This window comes from Limulus polyphemus, unplaced genomic scaffold (genome assembly GCF_000517525.1).
Source record: "Limulus polyphemus unplaced genomic scaffold, Limulus_polyphemus-2.1.2 Scaffold2241, whole genome shotgun sequence".
NCBI classification, from domain to species: Eukaryota; Metazoa; Arthropoda; class Merostomata; order Xiphosura; family Limulidae; genus Limulus; species Limulus polyphemus.
In genome coordinates this window covers 91,859-110,765 of record NW_013667851.1, presented here as the reverse complement: position 1 = coordinate 110,765, position 18,907 = coordinate 91,859, and the positions used below count along the sequence as shown (strand labels likewise).

The window sequence follows — 18,907 nt, the reverse complement described above, 5'->3', positions numbered from 1 at the left end:
GCCTAGAACTCAAGGTTCTCTCGAATTGTCATATTTTGTTAGAGGAAGGATAGTTGGTCAAGCAGATGGTGGAATAAGCCAGCGGCAAATTTCGCAGAATTTGGGAATCCCGCTTTCCACAGTCAACAGAATCATCGTGAAGTTCAGGAAACACGGCAAGGAAACAACTGAGCAGCTTCCGAGTCGTCCTGGTCCATCGGAGAGGACAAAAAGGGGCTGTCAAGAGGGGCATCGAAATGGATCTGCAGAAGTGGCCAAAGTTGGTGGGATGAGCCCGAAATCTGTTCAACGGATTCTCCACAGATTGGGTTATCGTTGCAGAGCAACTAGACGGAAGCCCTTATTAAGACCTGCCAACATAGTCAGACGAAAGAAGTGGGCAAGTAATATGATGACCAAGCCTCTGGACTTTTGGAAGACCCTATTGTTCTCAGACGAATCAAGATTCGCTCAATTTTCGGACAGTGGAAGGATATGGGTATGGAGAATGCCTCCCCAAGACTTTTGGCTCAACAGATTGCAGCCAACTGTGAAGCATGGTGGTTTCAGCATGATGGTTTGGGGAGCTGTTTGGGTTGGTGGGAGATCGAGCTTAGTGGAGTGCGTTGGCAACATAAATTTTGCGAAATACGTCGAAATATTGGAGGAAGGACTCTTGCCACTTTATTCCTCGGGTTTCGTGGATAAGAACACAACGTTGTTCCAGGAATATGGAGCACCGTATCACACTGCTAGAAACACCCAAAAGTGGCAGGAAGAAAAAGGTATCCAGAAGTTACCCTGTTGTTGTGATACATTCCGTTCCATCACGACTTTTTTTAACGGTTGTGGTTGTTTTTGTAATCTTTAATGATCAAATTAGCATTATAATAATCGTTTTTGATAGTCTTTACTTAAATAATGGTCATCCTCAGAATAGTATCTTGTTTAAGGCTAATTTTAAACTCATAGAATTTTCAGAGTACATAAACACACTCTAATGTTACACAGAAATCTAGATTTGCCAGTATTTACATTTTACCCTATTTGGAGATTATGCTTGGCTAATTTCAATTTGTCAAAGAAATATTCATAAAAAGTCACAGTGGTATTTTTCAAATTTATGACAAAAACTGTGCAGGTTGCTTGAACTCATCTTCTGTTTTTCGTCCCATTCTTCCACCATTTTATCTTAATCTTCTCGTCCGTGTTAAAAGATTTCGAAAACTTCCGCAATGTTTGTAAGATTTCTTAAACCTGTAGCCAATTCTTAATTGTCAGTTCAATCATTAACACCATACTGTTATGTACCAAACTCTCAACTTGGAGATCTTAAAGAATTGGCAGATTATTAATAGGCTTATTGAGAAGCAATAACTTAACAGTTTATTCGAAAAAGTCTAACATTTATAAATTAGAAACTCACTTCTCACAATTTCTTAAATTTAACAGAACAATTCGCTAAGTTCATTTCTTAAAAATACTTTTTAAAATGATATTCCCGTGAGAACACCACCTACTAAAGAAGCAAATAAGGATCTGATCATAAACCTAATACACGTGGTGAAAAATTGGATTTACGTCACATTTTTGGTTCTTCGGACATGTTTTGTAGCAATCAAGAAACTTACAGCTAAAGCAACAACAAATCTTTCTGTTTGAAAAAAAAAAATCGGGTAGAAAAACTTGCTACTCTTACAAATCTGAGTGTACAAAAGCCTGGAACTGTTTTACAAGTATGTGGGTTTTGTATTGATTTTCCATTTGGAACACTCACTGTTTATTTATTTATTTATTTTTTGTCACAACTTGGTGGGTCAGTAACAAGTCAGTAGCGTATTGTTTAATAAGGCCACGTTCAAGTTAAAACTAAGTTATAGGAGTTAAGACGCTGGCTAAAGGTAAAGGCTAGTTTAATCTACTTAATTATGTTTTTTCAGCAGTTCAGAAAATAAAATAAAGAGTAAATCTTAATTTAACAGCGATTCTTTCACAAGTTTGTTCCTATGGGTTTATTCATCTCATGATTTATTCTAAAATAAAATATTTTTTCTAGTATTTCTTACCATGAAGAACACTAACAGTGGCGATGTTTAGGGGAGGTAGAAGGTTGGGGGTGGCAGTTGCTTTCTCCACTCCAGCTGGATTTCATTGTTAGTTGACCGAAGTTGTAAAATGTTTTTAAAACTACTTTTTGTGGCGTTTTAAAGGTGTTTAACTACTCCTTCCTCAACCGAAACTTAAATCGTCACCACTGATGAATGAGCATAGGAAAACTTTGCATATTAATTGGTATTAAAATAGTTTCTTTCATTGATATTCAATGTTCTGTATCGCAGGAACAATGTATAGGTCCCTCTATACAACGTAAGCACAAAGATTTGAGATCCTCTATTTGTTCATATTATAGTTACCGATAAATTTTGTTTCTTAATGCCTATTGATAAATGACAAAACATTGTCAACAAAGAATTCATAAAGCCTAATTTGGTTTTTAAAATCATGAATATTTGTTCAGATGCAAAAACCAATTAACTATTAAGTTTTTTAAGTATATTTATTAGGAATGTTACGTATTAGTATTTTAAATGGTCCGAAGCCGAGTTAACTGATGATTTAAATTTAGTAGTTAAATTGTACTTTGGATTTAGTATTTAAATATATGCTGATATTTTAGTCAATTTACAATATTTGCCAAGAAGATTGATACACAACGTCTTCGTTTTAAACACGAATGTGTTTTAATATACACATAACAATACAACTTACAGTAACAATTATTACAAATAGTTATCACAAACAAAGATTTATAAACAAAAGTTTCACAAACTTACAAACAATATAAAGTTTTTTTTCTAGTCTGGAACCTCCTTGATATCTTATCGAGAGTTCGCGATGAGTGAGTTAATTACGAGTTGATGTAGATACGATCCACTGGGAATCTAGCTAGCTTTGTCCTTGGTCACACACATTAGGTTTCCACGATGAATTCATATGTCTTCGTAAAATTACTAATGTCCGATGAGAATCCACTGAAATTAAATGATTTGTAACATTCGAAATTTATAAGTATTCCTGGTCAGATATCTTAAGTTTTCTGATTGATAAGTATTATAACAATCACAGTTATAACTTTCAAAGTTATATATCACACCGATATATAGCGAATTGATAATAGACACTCCCTTTTGGCGCGTCGCGTTGGTTATATTTAAAGTCGTGTGGAGGCGTTCTAGAAATTTCAGTCTTACGTAACAATACTGGTTAAAGCGTTTACTTATATAGATATCTTGTTGATTCGTACTCTCGAGAATCTTCTACAACTTTGGAGAATAGGTGGGAGTTTCGCAATACCTATCTAACAGTATAAGCTATGTATGTTTCTAAATATAAACTTAATCTAAACAGCGTTCATATTAAAATAAATACATAACAACAAATTCGCTACAGGAACGCCCCTACTCACTCACAGCTAACGACACAAAAAAGGCGGAGCTTCGGATCCAGTGCGTCTTATATACATGTCCGCCAGCCTTTCTCGTATATTAAGTTTATGGATCCAACAAATGAAAAACTAACAAAAATCAAATCAAATTAATTAGTCTGTGTACTATGTATTGAACCTCTAGTGGATTTTTCTTTGTGATTGCATTACATACTTTGACTTAACTCTTGTGTTCATAATTCTGTGAAATACAAACCAAAATTCGTAATACAAAAAGTGATAATAGAGCTTGATAACTTTTAAAAGATAGCTATGATTATGAAAGTTTTTCACTGCAAAATTACGATAATGACACTTTCTGAGAGGCGAAAAGGAGAGTCATCTAAACAATTGTTATTGTTGAAAAAGTTTTTAATTTATTTAGCAGTTAATATGCAACACAAACAAATCAGAAAATTCACAATCATGCTTATGTAAAACTCACCCTAACCACCAGCGAGAAAACAGTAACTTTATACATTTAAAACCATCTTATATTTAAACATTTGTATATAAACTTGTGTAAAGTTGTTAACAACAGTATCTGTACTGAAATGTTCATATAACTCCTAGTTGATCATACGAAATTAACATTTTTCCCTTTAACAAATTCCAAATACAACAGATAGCCTATCAGTTTACTTATAAAATACATAAACGTTCAAAATACTACTGTTACGTATGTGCTTGTTTGTTAATTTCCCGTAGAAATTCTTTCCGAGAAATTTCAGCGATACAAGTCCTTTCTTAATTAAAACTAGTTTATTCTTTCTCGATACAACTTGCAATACACAGAATTTTTACAGTCAATACGTTTGCAACCTCGATAACAAAACACACACTTTATATTACAGTCACTACCGCTCGCTTGACTCAATTATCTGTCTCTATATCTATCTATCTGCAATTTTATCTCTACTTTAAAGCCGGGCTTATATACAAAAAGAGGGGGCCTAGAACCGACTAGAGTTGCCAGGAAAAGTCAAGATCTTTCGAGAATCTCATGACGTGTTACTAGCGTCCTGTGACTTCCGCTGTCATAACAATACTTTTTCTTTTATAGTGGATAAATTACTTATTTTCTACAACAACAAAAAATAAATAAATAAAAACAATGAAAAATATTGCGCTATAGTTCAAAAACACCAAGAGAATGGTCAATATATGTACCTCCAATTTACTTATAAGGAACGACATTTGCCTTTATTATCAACGATAAAGGTAAGTACCTAGTCTCAAGCCATCAAAATTCCCAGTCAATAAACCTGGTAATCTTTAGTTACTCCAAGGTCTAATCTGTTGGTGCCCTTTTACAATATTGACTCTGTATTGACACTTAAAACACAAATATGTACGTAATGAAAATAAGCGCTATACCAAAATTCATTAAATTTCTGTAATGAGTTATTTATTGATTCATCAAACTTTGTCAACGTTAAACATTATATTTTAATTTAATAATATTTTCTAATATTAGTTGGCACTACATTGAATTAAATTAGTTAAATATTTATAACTATTAGTAGCATCATACATACCATAGTAATGATCACGTTTCATATGTATATATAATTATTATTTATAACCTTTATTTACTTATGTGTAATCTTTTACAGAGTGCGCTCCAGTTGGTATTACTGTTCGTTCAATATAATGTGTAAAGTGTAAATCACTTGGGATTGAGTTGTGATCCGTTGAACTTTGAGTTTTAGGTAAGGGTTGGATTACAATTTGTTTTTATGAATGACATATTTGAAGTAATTCTTTATCTTACCGTCATTTTACTTTTATCTTATCTGTTCCATAAGAATAGATATATTTTAAAACCACTAAAAGTAAAACATATTAATGTTAATTTATTTACCAGAAGTTGCCGTTCCATCCGTGTGTGAGTGTGACTATATTCCATGGAATAATTGCTATAATAATAATAATTGTTAGGTATGATTAACAATAATGCATAGCGTTAAGAACGCTAAGATGATTCTGAGTTCAGAAGAGTTGTCTTATAATTATATGGTTAGTTAAAATCTTTATTTTCTCTTTAAAAAAAAATTAAAGTTAGAGGTGATCTTAACTTTTGAAGTTTGCTTGCATCCACTTAGTTGTCAAACTAAATTTGAAAATAATTCAAACTAACTACACTTAATACATCAGGCAAACCACTCCATAAATTTATTAGCAACTGAGAAAAAACTTTATAAAAGAGAGTTTGCATCTGAGCTTCCAAGACATACATTTGTTACCTGGCTAACATTCATATTTGTATTCCAGCACTTTCACTTTCAGCCTTCTCAAGTAATCTTATATCAAATCTCCCTAATACATCACATCAAAGAAAACAGGTTCAAAACTTTATCTCTTCTTATAAACATCGTGATATTTCTACTCCAGCATTTCTCAGAAATGGATTTTTTAGTCTTGTATATCATACCTTTTTTTTTCTGCAACAACACACTTCTAGCATCAGATGCTGTGCATTTGTTATGGTGTAAGTGCCTTTTCCAAATTGGCAAAACATTATTATAATTATACTTGTCTTAGGTATTATGGGGTATTATAGTATTTCAACCACCCTGTTTATTGCTGCCAATGCATTTCACTCAGTACAGAGCTTATTAGCTAACTGGAATACAAAAAACAGATTAATAGTCAAAATACTATTTATAAAGGCTAAACGGTACTGAATAATGAATGTTGTGTTATAAAATGTAATAGCCTAATACTCAAATATCGTAATAAATAAAATTATAGTTGCTATGTGTGGCAATATATCTACAATTACAGCTGCATAGAGTACTTGTTTATTATATTTTAGTTGTGACAGTTTGCATGCTGCTAGCTCATTATAATTCACTAAATATTGAGTGCAAATTATATGCAACATTATGTTGTTTAATGTTACATTGAGTCAACCCATGTAGTGTTATTGATATAATTTAATATATGAGTTATACCTAATTTATATATATCTTGTGTTACTTTTAGATTATTACTAACATTACAGCAAAATATAGAATTGTATTGAAATAACATTTGTTATTAGCTTTTTTAAACTTCACAAACATACACAAATAATTAAGCTTAGTGTGTATATAGTTAGTTTTGGCCTTACAGTGTTGGCAAGATGTGTTTGTATGATATAGGTCTTTGTTTTAAGTAGTATTTGTATATATGTATTTGCTAGGGTTTGTGTGATGGTCAATAACATTTATCATTTAAATGTGGTTTTTGAAAATGTCTCAGTACCTTGGGAAGAGTACTTTAAGATCTGGACAATGAAGCAATAAATACTTTTATGAAATCATGGACATTGCCTTTTTTTGCATAATTAGAGGTATTTAAAAGGGCTGATTTAATATTACAAATTTCTAGAAGTTTCTAATATCCTTGTACTAACACATTTCTCATAAGTTAAAATGTTTTTAGGAGATTAAGATTGATGTTATCATGGTTTTAGTACAAGTACATTCAGATAACACTATATCAATAAAATGAACAATTTAAAGCATTTGTTTTTCTTTTATTCTTTTACTGTAAGTGTATATAATAGAAAAAATCAGTATGTGATTTGTTTGACATTTTACTAGCATTTTCTGACAATTTCTCAATTTACTTATCTAAAGCTAAATCAAATTGGATATTTCAAGACCTGCTGTTTTCATATAAATAAAATGGCTAGTATGACTGATGCCCTTACAACTTGACAGATGTTTGGAATGAGTAGATTTATTATTAATTGCTTTCTTACATGGTTAATCTGGATTTGTAGAAGTGGTATAGTCGTAGAACACATGATCAGTTCATCATGTAAAGTCTAAAAAAAAAATGAAATTTTTGCTCCTCTGTAAGGTATTACAGGATGTACGTTTAGCCATACTTTCACACATTGTTATACATAATGCTCTTTCAATCTATGGGTCAGGTGGACAAGTAGTGAACGTTGATCCTGTAGATGTTCATTATCAATGGGGTTTCAGAAACATACATAGATATTTAACTTTTGCAAAACTTTCTGGAGTTTTACATTTTTTATTTGTTGTGTTTTGGTTTACGGTTCGTAGCTTAGTGCATTACACTACATAATATCAACAACAAATAAACAGTAATCATATGCTTGAACTTGACATGATCATATAAAATTAAGTCATTTTCAGCAGCTTTTGTTATACTATCTTTTCTTTCTGCAAGTTACATTGAATGGCTTGTATTACTTGTGTAACTCTGAATATCATGGGAGTTCATCATCCTGTAAATTATATCGGGAATGGATTTGAAAAATGGGCATTTTATCCACAAGTATATTCAACAGTTTTTGTATGTGTAGATAATTAAGTATCTAAACACACAGATAGAGATGTGACTGAATCTATTGTCTGTGCTTTATCATTCATCCATATTTCAAAGTTTGTCTTTCAGAACAGAAGATTTCTCTACAATGAATAAGATTTTGTGAGAACAAACATGATTTACTGTTCTATTAACTGAAGTGTCTCAACCTCTTTTTATCACCTTAAGTTTCTTATTTCAATGGATATTATCACACAATTTTTAATTGGAATATACACACTAAACTTTGAAACAATCTTGTTAGCTAGAAAAGTCAGGTACTGGTATGCCTCCCAATGGCTCAAAGGTAAGCTTAATGCCTTATAATGCTAAAAAGCAAAGACAGCCCATTGTATAGCTTTGTGCTTAAAAAAAAATCTACTGATACACTGCAGTATAGTATGAATTTAGAGCAGAGCATTCCAAACTTCAGTCTACTTGGAAATAGTGTGATCATCAAACTCTTGATCTTTTAAGGAACCATATGTAAAAATTAAATTTAGCTTTTTTGTGAGATTAAGATGTATTTTTTTATCACTAGAGGTAAATATTGTGCTAAAAATGCATCTTTCTCGTATTCATCCAGCTCATTATTTGAAATTTGTCTTTGATTTTTTTTATCCAGATTCTTAATTAGTACAAACTATGTCAATACAGCTTCTGCTTGAAAATGTTTTGATTTTGTAGAAACAACAATGTGACTGTTTCTTGCATTTTTCTTTTTTGAGCTTTTACAAATTATCCAAGTCCTGGTTATCTTTTACCTGTACTTGTATATTGTACAATAATTCCAGTGTTCACCTTTGATTTATGAACCCAAGATTATGAGGATCATCTACTAAATAGAAGGCTGAAATGTTTATTAGGACTTAATCCAATTCATTTAATGACTCACTGGTTTCTGAATTTTGTCAGTTTTGATTTTTTTAGAAGACATTCTTTAGGTAAATATTGTCCTTTTATTCAAGATTTATCACTCGATACTGAATATTATAGTTTGAAGGCAGATTATTTGTTAACTTTTGTTAATGAAATTCCTTATTAGGTGTTTTCATAAGCTCATTTTCATTGATAAGGAGGAGAGGTATTTGTAGGATGTTATGCTGTAGCTTTGGAGTATTTGATACTTACTGTATTATAACTTAGGAAGTATATATTGCCTTCTGGTGGAATTCTTTACAGCTTTGAGTACACATTTGTTAAGATTGAATATTGGCACTGAGCTCAGTGTGTGTGCTATGTGGAAAATTTAGGAATCTCATCAGCTTTCGGTGCAAGTATCCTTCATGCATGTTACGGACTCTGGACTCTTCAGGTTTACATCTTCTTTAATAAAACATGTAGTGACTCATGGTATAGACAAAGGGTTTTATTTAATGTCTTCAAATTTTTCCCAAACTTTATTAATTGTTTTAATTTAATGTGTCTGTAACTTTACTACATTCATTTGGCAAGCTGAAATATGTTTTCAGAGACACCAAAACATGAGATATGTTACAGATGAGGCAGAAAGTGTAATATTGCTACAAGATGTATCACATGTAAGATTATGAACATGTCAGTGTAACAAGAACAAGTTTGTTATTAAACTAACCACCACTGACGACCACATTTTCATATAATTTTTTGGCCAAAGTATAAATTGGTGGAGGTAATGTCCAATGTCATATCACACTTTGTTGTTTGCAGTTATGCATGTATTATTTCAATAAACTAAGGGCATCATGATGTATAAGAAGATATATTATATAATTATTATTTAACAGAACACCCTCTAGGGACCAGTTTTTGTTACAGCAGTGATTTTATATAAATAAACTTCTTTGTTTAATTTGCTTGTTTATTTAGGAAAACCATGTTCCCATTTTTAATTGTTTGGTATTTTGATGCACAAACTAATGTAATTTCAGTGCCTGCTGTATTGTAGGCTCATCCTGTTAAAACAACCAACTGTATATTGTTATTAAAGATTTTGGCTGTGTTGCCAGTTTCTAGAGCTAATATTAGCTTCATGAGTTACCCCACGTTGGATTTTTTTTACTCACATTCACTAGCAACTGTTCAGTTGTTGTCTTCAAGTAATATGCATCAATATATGTTATGCATTATTAATAGATTTTTTAAACTGTCTGTTACCTTAGTTAAATTTGTAATGTCTAATGAAAAGAAGAATATTTTGCAGCACATTGCTACCTTGCTTATGACGTAATGTGATTGCGGCACATTGCTACCTTGCTTATGACATAATATAGTTTGATACGACTTTTTTCTACATGTTTGCATTTGTTAACAATTACAGTTTAATTATTTAGTCATGGATATCTGGTTTTTAGGGAGTATACTGAAATTCTCTTGTATAGAATGAGTTTATTGTATTTAGATATCTTTGCTATTATCATGTGATTAACAAATATGTTTGTGTAGCTACAGCACCTTCCATCAGTTATTTGTGATGTTAGAAAATCTGAAGGAATTTTACTTTGATACTGACAACAGAAATTAGTTAACTAACTACTCCATGTGATATTATTATGATGATGTTTGAAGCCTCTAGTGTCTGAAATTGTATCAGTGACTAAATATAATTAAAATGTTAACACATGGATGGTGAGTCAGAAACTTCAAAAGCTTAGCGGGTGTCTTTGCCATATTTTGAGATGGGCATGGCATAGTGATTAGCATTCAGGAACCATGAATCCAGTGATTTGTGGGTGCACTATTGGCAGTCAAATACCACAATATTATTGGACAAGAGTTGGTGGTGGGTGCTGTACACTAGCTGCCTTCCTCTAGTTTATTAGTATGGCTACCATTGTCATTATTTTGAATAAAACTTGACAAGGATACTTAGAGCAATATAAAACTATAATTACTGTGCAAAGTGCAATTCAATTGTGATGCAAGAGAAAAACCAATCATGTAGCAAGATATTTATTAGATAGAATATTCTACACCCATGTGTGTGTGTGTGTGTGTGTGTGTGTGTGTGTGTAAGTAATCTAGCTAACTATAGTAATATAGAAAGTTTTAATGCTGCAAAAGTATTGAAACAAAAAGTCAAAACTACAAAAACTGAGTTTCTTAAATATTTTTAAAAAAGTATTCTTTCTTTGGTAAATCACTGTAATTATGTTAGTCTGAACCAAAGTAGGGATAATTTTTTTAAATTTTAAGTAACTCAGTTTTTGTAGTGGCCACCATTTTGTTTCATGATGATCCATACTTTACCATAAAGTACTACTGTACTCAGTGATAATGTGTTGCACTGTAATATTTGTAATAATGTCTTTTATATTTGTTGATAGACTGACCAGAATATCTTAGAGAGAAAAACTACAATGGGCATAGGATGAGTTATAAAGTACATTAAACCAAATTTTAGAAACAAATGTTAAGCTGTGTAAGATTAGTTAAATTTAGAAGTTCTTGAACTGTGGTCATTTAACTAAATATAAATAATTTGTATTACCTCTTTAAAAAAATCTGGCTGCTTAAAGATCAGTTCAGTGCATATTATTATTAAATATTACTAATATGCTCTAACACAAACAAACAAAAGATATTGTACGATACTGTGTCACCTGCCAAGTGTTAATGTATAAATTTTGTGTGCACTTATCCATTATTAACTGGGAATGTGCAGTTCCAACACTTCTAGTAATAAAGATCTCATGTTGTTGCATAAATTATATTAACCTGTTGGTTTTAGCTTTGTTTTCATGTGTTGCCTATGCAAGTCTCTGAAACTTATTTTTGTCATACATTTATATTTCGATAATTTGTGTATTTTTCTTCACTCTCCCTACTTTAAAACTAAATAAAATTATATTCAAGATATATTTTAAATTTACATAGTTGGGGCTTGTATATTTGCTGTTTTTTTGTTGTTGTTGTTTTTTCTTATCAGTTCATTTATCACATGTGCTTGCATGTTTATTTTAGAATTTCAGTGAATGAGAAACAAAATTCTAGAGTATGTGTTAGGATGATCTATGTTCAAAAGAGAAACACGTTTTTTTTTTTATAAAGTTATTAGTTTTATTTTTGGTTCCCTTAATTAACAAATTGATGCTAAGTGATAAAGCTGCACATTTATAGAAATGGTAATTACCTATTTCTTCAATTTTGGCTTGATCTGTTTCAGGTCAGTTCAGCAAGTTGCGCGTGTTAACTTAATTTTCATTTCACTAAAATGGGGTTTGGTCCAAAATGTTTAAAAAAAACTCGGAAATCATCATAGTTGTGTGAAGCTCAACATTTTTGTCAGAAATTTTTTTTACTTTCCTTCTACAATTTAGTCACACGGAAAGAAGGTAATAAGCAGATTAATTTTCATCGATTATCAGAGATTTTAATATTATGTTCTAACACACGCCTTAGAATTGAATGAAATAGAGGTTGAGGTTGCAAGTGAATATAACTTCGTAGTACTGAATAAAAATAATGACCATGTAAGTGTAATTACTTTTTTGTGTGTGTCAGTGTACTTACAGTGTCACCTAGAGGCTTTTAATTTTACAATGGAAAAGACAAACTGTGAATGTACTTGTTCATACTTTACTTACAGATAGACTTATCAAGAATCTTTGAAGGTTTTTTTTGCTATTAAGTAATACGAAAGTAGTATGAACATTGTCGAGTATGGCCCTAAGAGTTAGTGTGTCCGAACTGTGAATTCAAGGGTTTGTGGTTCCCATTCCATAGATGTGCAGATCTTAGAAGTGTTAGCAGCATGTGATGATGATTATAGCTGCTTTTCCTCTAGTTTATCAGTTCAAAGCTAGGAGTGACTGTGCACAGGTATACCCTCGTACCTTTGCACAAAAATTCCTAAAAAAGAACTGTTTCACAAAACACCATGGAATACTTTAACACCTTTACTGGTGTATACCAGAGTAGTTGCCAAAATTTTAATACCTTATTTCTTATTTTATATACCATGAATGTCTTTGCCAAGAATGTTAACACGATCAATATATATGGTAATTTGCAAGAAATTTTTATTTCAAATAATATTTTTACAAATACATATTTATCGGGTTATTAAACGTAAACAGAAATTAGATTGTCTAAATTTACCAAATACAATTGGAGTTAATGAAACAAAGGTATCATTGTATAATTGAAGGAAAAAGTTAATCCCAAATTTTTTAGGGTTTCCTTCTTCTGAATTTAGACACCAACAGTTTTACAGTCATTCTGTTAAATTGCCTGTCCAATAATTTTCTGAGAAATTTTACGGAAAATGTTAGTTATGGTTTATTTAATGGACATTTTCACAATCTAATTTGAATTTGTCCTCCATTTTCATAGAAATTTACCTTTAAGTTTATACCCTCAATACGTATAATGCAAATTTTCAATAGAATCCATTAAAGTTTATATAAATGAATCTTGTATAGAAGACAATTATATTAAATCCCATCGTAGTGTTGTTCCTCGAAGTTTATTGAAGAATCTGGCTAATTCTTAAATGTGTCGAGTAACGTAAAAAAGAAAGAGAATGTGGTGTCGTTGTGATGGTTTCTGAAGAAAGCCCATAAAAACTTAAGTGGTTGTAAATGTAAGAAAAGTTTCTTAGACTTATCCATAAACGTCTTTTAAAGTTGTTGACGCTGATTGACCCTGTAGTTGGATTTTGGAGCTGGCTAGCCGGGCTCGAATCCTCACAATCCACAAAATATCCCCTGCGCTCTAGGTTGTGTGTTATAAGAGTGATAGTCAATCAGTGTCACTGGGAGGCAGTAAGGTATTGATGCCTTCCCATCTGTAATATCTCAAAATATGGTACGGCGGCAGATAGCCTTAGTAATTTTTCCATAATTACAAGATACGATACAATAATCTTATTTCAAGGTAGTGGAAAATATAGTATAAAGTGAGCCTCGGGGAAATTTACTTTTGTGCTAAACCTTTTATCTCCCCAAAACGAGATAAACGGATTACATCATTTATTGTTTAAGCTCAGTAACGATGGCATTATTGAATAAAATATTTATTAACAGGAGGTATAGATTGTTAGATGACTTGGATCTATTTGATAATAATAAAAAAAGAAGTGATATGAGTAAATATTCTTGCCATATTGTATAGCATTGTTGTTTCCACTGCACAAATGCATGCTTTCTTGCAAGGTATTCATATTTGCATGCGTATAATGCAGTATATAACGCCATTGCTTTGGTAATTGTTTTTGTTTTTTCACTTCATTATTCGAAATTTTCTGATCCCTAGCCGTAGTCGCGTGTTGAAGACTGATGAACTTGAGGCTAAACATTGAAGGTGTTTTCAGAAACTTTATTTTTTCACGAATATAGAAGTAATGTTCAGTGTTGGAAAAGAATCAGGATATACTTATTGTAGACAGGTATAAATGTTATATACAGATTTTTAAAATATGTTGTCGTGCATTTGAGATGAAAAAGATATATACGTTGGTACTTTTAACGTGGCAGTGCCTTAGGATTAAAATGCCAGAAGGTTCCACACGACTGACAGGTTAGAGCGATTCACCTAAGATGAAAAAGATATATACGTTGGTACTTTTAACGTGGTAGTGCCTTAGGATTAAAATGCCAGAAGGTTCCACACGACTGACAGGTTAGAGCGATTCACCTAAGCAGGCACATTTAATGATGAGATTAGTAGGTCAGGGACCACGTGATAACTACCTACTCATTTATTTGCAGTGTGAACTGTGACGTGTACACATGCTTTATCGAATATTGGGTTGGATCATGAGTCGTTAATATTGCTTTTTAAGTAGGTCTACACGCTGATAAGTTAAGCCTTAGAGTTAAACGTGTAGTGCTCGGGAATAAGTTTGTGAATTCACTTGTGAGTTTAGGTGGAGTTGAATTGGCTCCGCTGGTAATTCGGCTGTGTTCGTGAAATATTCATAAGGATAACAAGCCCTTCGGTGTTGAACAGCAACTTGCTGATAGTTCTATATATGGTGATGTTTATTTGATAACCGTGTACTAATTTACATACACGCAAAACGTTGTTATAAAACAAATAAAATTGAAAGTAGTGAACTGCTGAAGATAATCTACTGATCTTGCTGTTTTACACATGCATTCGTCTGTGGTGTTTCAGATAGTGGACACGTTAACTGCTGAAGATAATCTACTGATCTTGCTGTTTTACATATGCATTCGTCTGTGGTGTTGCAGATAGTGGACACGTTAACTGCTGAAGATAATCTACTGATCTTGCTGTTTTGCCTGTGGATTTGTCTGTACTGCTGTAAAGCTTTATTGATGTTCGTGAAAATCTAAAACGTTCATAGAAAGTTTAAATGTTAAAAACATCTGCCAGACATTTTTTCAGATATCACGATAACATCCGAAAAATTTGTCTAATCAAAAATACCTTAGGTGTGAAAAAAAAGTTGCGGCCAATAAAGGATTGGGCGTGCGACTTAAAGGAATGATATCATAAGTGACGGCCAAACTGGTAACTACACTTATATCATTGATAATAATTCTACAGTAAATATTCATTCATTAGTTAGTTAGGCCGCGTTTTTGTTCAGCTTTGGACATGATGATGGGGTAAAATAAAATACGCGGCCTAGCTAACTATAGAAGGCAGTGGTTCCTTGGCATAGTTTGGGTGAACTTGAGCATACGTAATACGTATCAATGATAAGCTACATGTATACCGTTATCATGGAAACAACATATATATACAGTACTCAACATTTGCTAGGGATCGTGTTTTTACATAATAGGTACACTAACGTTAATAAAAGTTAATTCAAAAAAAAAAAGACATAGCTTGGAAGTCCATTAACTGGACATTGTCTTCCAAGTGGAAACTTTCTACCTGGATGATTTTTATTGGATCCTGGCTTTGTTTTCCGACCGTACCCCCAAATTGAAATTACATACAGTGAAATTGTGAGGTCCTTAATTTGATATCACTGATCATTGCATTTAAAATTTCTATTGAGATTGTGCAGTGCAGAAAATGCCTCGTTTAGGTCAAAGGAATCATCTTTCCCCCGCAGAACTTAACAGGGATGTTGCAGGTAGGCATGATTCAATGCAGGGTTGCTGATGCTCTTGGCACACCTAAAAGTGTGGTGTCTGGGGCCTGGAACAGATTCAGACGGTTTGGCAGAGTCAATAGGAGACATGGTGGAGGAAGGAGAAGACTAACAACTCCACAACAAGACCACTACTTGACCATCCAGGCTTGAAGGAATCGCTATACTTCAGCTGTTCTCCGTAACTCCCTCCAAGATGCCACAGGAGTCCGAATGTCCACACAGACAGTGCGCAGACACCTTCACCAAGCTCAGTTTAGGGCTAGATGTTCTACTGTTCATGTTCCTTTAAGCCGACAGCACAGGCAGGCATGACTGTAGCGGGCTAGAGAACACAGGAGGTGGACTGCGCAACAATGTAGGGCCGTACTCTTCACTGACGAGTCCCTATACAGTGTGGACTTTCTTGGCAGACGCAGGAGAGTTTGGAGATGCCCTGGTGAACGCAATTTGCCTCAGAATGTCATCGAACGTGATCGCTTTGGAGGAGGCTCAGTCATGGTGTGGGGAGGCATCTCAATTGCAGGCGTACCAACTTTGTAATCATCCGAAATGGAAGTCTCACAGCCTAAGATAAGGAGTTGAGATCCTTGCACCCATTGTTCGTCCATATGCAGGTGCAACATGGCCAGACTTCTTGCTTTTGGATGACAATGCTAGGGCAGTGACTACCTTCCTGGAAGCTGAAGGAATGGAGTGGCCAGCTAGGTCTCCTGGGAGCAGCTACAGACAAGGCTACAAGCTTGTCAAGCCCCACCAAGAACGCTCCAAAACCTGGAAGCTGCCCGTATTGAAGAATTGCAACAGATTCCGCAACAATGATTGGCTAATCTGCTCATGAGCATGCGCGGACGTTGTGCAGTAGTCATTAATGCTCTAGGTGGTCACACAGACTACTGAAATCATCTTGACTATTAATTGAACACTTCTTTCAATGAATGTTGAATTTGACATTTTTATTGTTAACACTGTACCACAGGATGCATTAGTTCGTCAAGCTCTATTATCCAAGTTAAATGTTACATAATTTAGTATAGTGTAAAAAATGACTTATCCAGGTGTTTTTCTTCCTCAAATGTTCAATCTATACATACCATTGTGGTAGGTTATTGACATATATTCAAAATAAAACATTATCCCTAACAAATGTTGACTACTGTCTTTATGTGGAACGCAGCATTTTTGAGGTGATTAGGTAGATAAATATGGAGGGGATGTGAACCAACATATGAACCACGATAGTGGTTTATAATAGAGATCGCAAGGAATTGCACAAAACCGTAATATAACGTTCGAACAAAAAACACCTTAAACAGTAAAGATTCAGTTCAAACAACGCTTTACAAACTTTACTATTAACTGCTAAAGCTGTACATTGTAAAAATGCACACACACACACAAAAAAACAACAATACGTTAGACTTGCAAGGAAAAGAAAATCCGCTCAAAACGGCCCGTTTGTAAATCTTTTTATTATTACTATTATTATTCTCTTGGCAGCCTTCAACAAAAATGGCTTGGTATATTGAACCAAAACATTTTGTAGAATACCAAATAAGGTATTGCGTAGGTCGTAGGGGTTTTGAAAAGTCGATTTGTTTCTTCTATATTTTACATAAACTAAAAAACATCATAATTCTAGTGTAAACGATGTTATCATTACCCCTTGAAGTTAGCTTTCTCACAAATACCTGGTGTTCTTTTAAAAAGCTTAAGTACATGGTGAAACAGGAAGTACACTATACAGTCGGTGTCCTTAGGAAGCTAACTCCTATATTATATATGAAGAGAATGAGTAAAAAAATCAATACACATAATATTAATTTTTATTACACACATTCGTAGAATAATTACTTTAAAAGACAGGAAGGTTTATTTAAAGCGATGCTTTAGACGCACGCGTTTTATTTGAAAAGGCTGCTTTTCTACTGGTAAACTTTTATACGTGCTTAGTGGGGTTTGTCTTAGTCTAGGCATATATTTACCCATTGCTAAACATTATATATAGAGAGAGTTTAGTTACACAGAAACTATAGATGCTCACTATATTCTCATACAAATTTCCATTACAATCTCCATTTACAGCTTAACATTTTACATCTTGAATTAATGCGATAAAATAGCCAACAGCTACAGTAAATCATTATAAACCGTATCAGGTAGCTACCGGCTATGTTTATTATTACAATGTATCAAGTTAGCTACCATATCAAGTAATACTTTGCCCAGACTTGAGCACAAAAAACCAACAAACAAGATAAATAAAAAATTGGGAATTTAACAACCTGCAACTAGACGTTATTTACTCAAACTACAAGTATCTATTTTGACTCCACCAAATGTAATTCTGGCAACAGCATGGAGCCAAGATAGGGGTTTGTAGTTTGAGTAAATAGTGTTTACAGTAGCTCCTGCCATGTTTGATTACTTTTTTCCCCATTCCTATTTGTAGGTTTTTAAATTCCTAATTCTTATTTATATTGTATATGTGTGGAATGCAGCATTTCTGATGTGATTAGGTAGATAAATAGAGAGGCCGATGTGTGTTCTTATAAACCACCAATTAGCAGTTTCTATCGATGCAAGTTTTTATAATCGATATGCTTAGCAGTTCTGTAATTCGATTCTATCAACCTTTGCATATGTGTGGTATCATTTATTAGGGGTGTGGCGATACAGCGAAACGGTTATATTGATACATCGTCCGATACGATATATGTATCTTCACGGCAAGTTTTCAGTAAACATCATAAGTCTTCTGTACAGAAGAAATCAGAATTTCTAATAAAGTATTTTCACTAAAAAATTAACATTTTAATATACGGGGTTAAAGTAGTAACTGTACCGGGTGTAAAGCGATTTTCATGTTAAGATTAAATATACTTTTCTCCATCTAAAAATTAACAAATTTATTTTGTGTAACCTCTAAAACCTCCGAAATAAATTTCCAACCTTTTTTCCCATAGATCTTCGTATTTTATCTGCTATATTCACTACCCTAATTTTATGTGAAGTCGGTCTGTTTGACTAGCCTCAGAACCACCATAAAAAAATACAAAATA

The 18,907-nt window shown here is 33.0% G+C and overlaps 1 protein-coding gene across 3 annotated transcripts in view; it reads left to right on the top strand.

The window, feature by feature from the left end:
* Window positions 1-5,099: 5,099 nt before the first annotated feature.
* Window positions 5,100-18,907, top strand: part of LOC106466379 (CAP-Gly domain-containing linker protein 1-like) — a 104,456-nt gene continuing 90,648 nt past the window's right edge. For all 3 annotated transcript variants that reach the window (XM_022394372.1, XM_022394371.1, XM_013926659.2), the window contains exon 1: window positions 5,100-5,175. The gene's annotated coding sequence lies outside the window, so the exon portion shown is untranslated. The remainder of the gene's footprint in view (window positions 5,176-18,907) is intronic.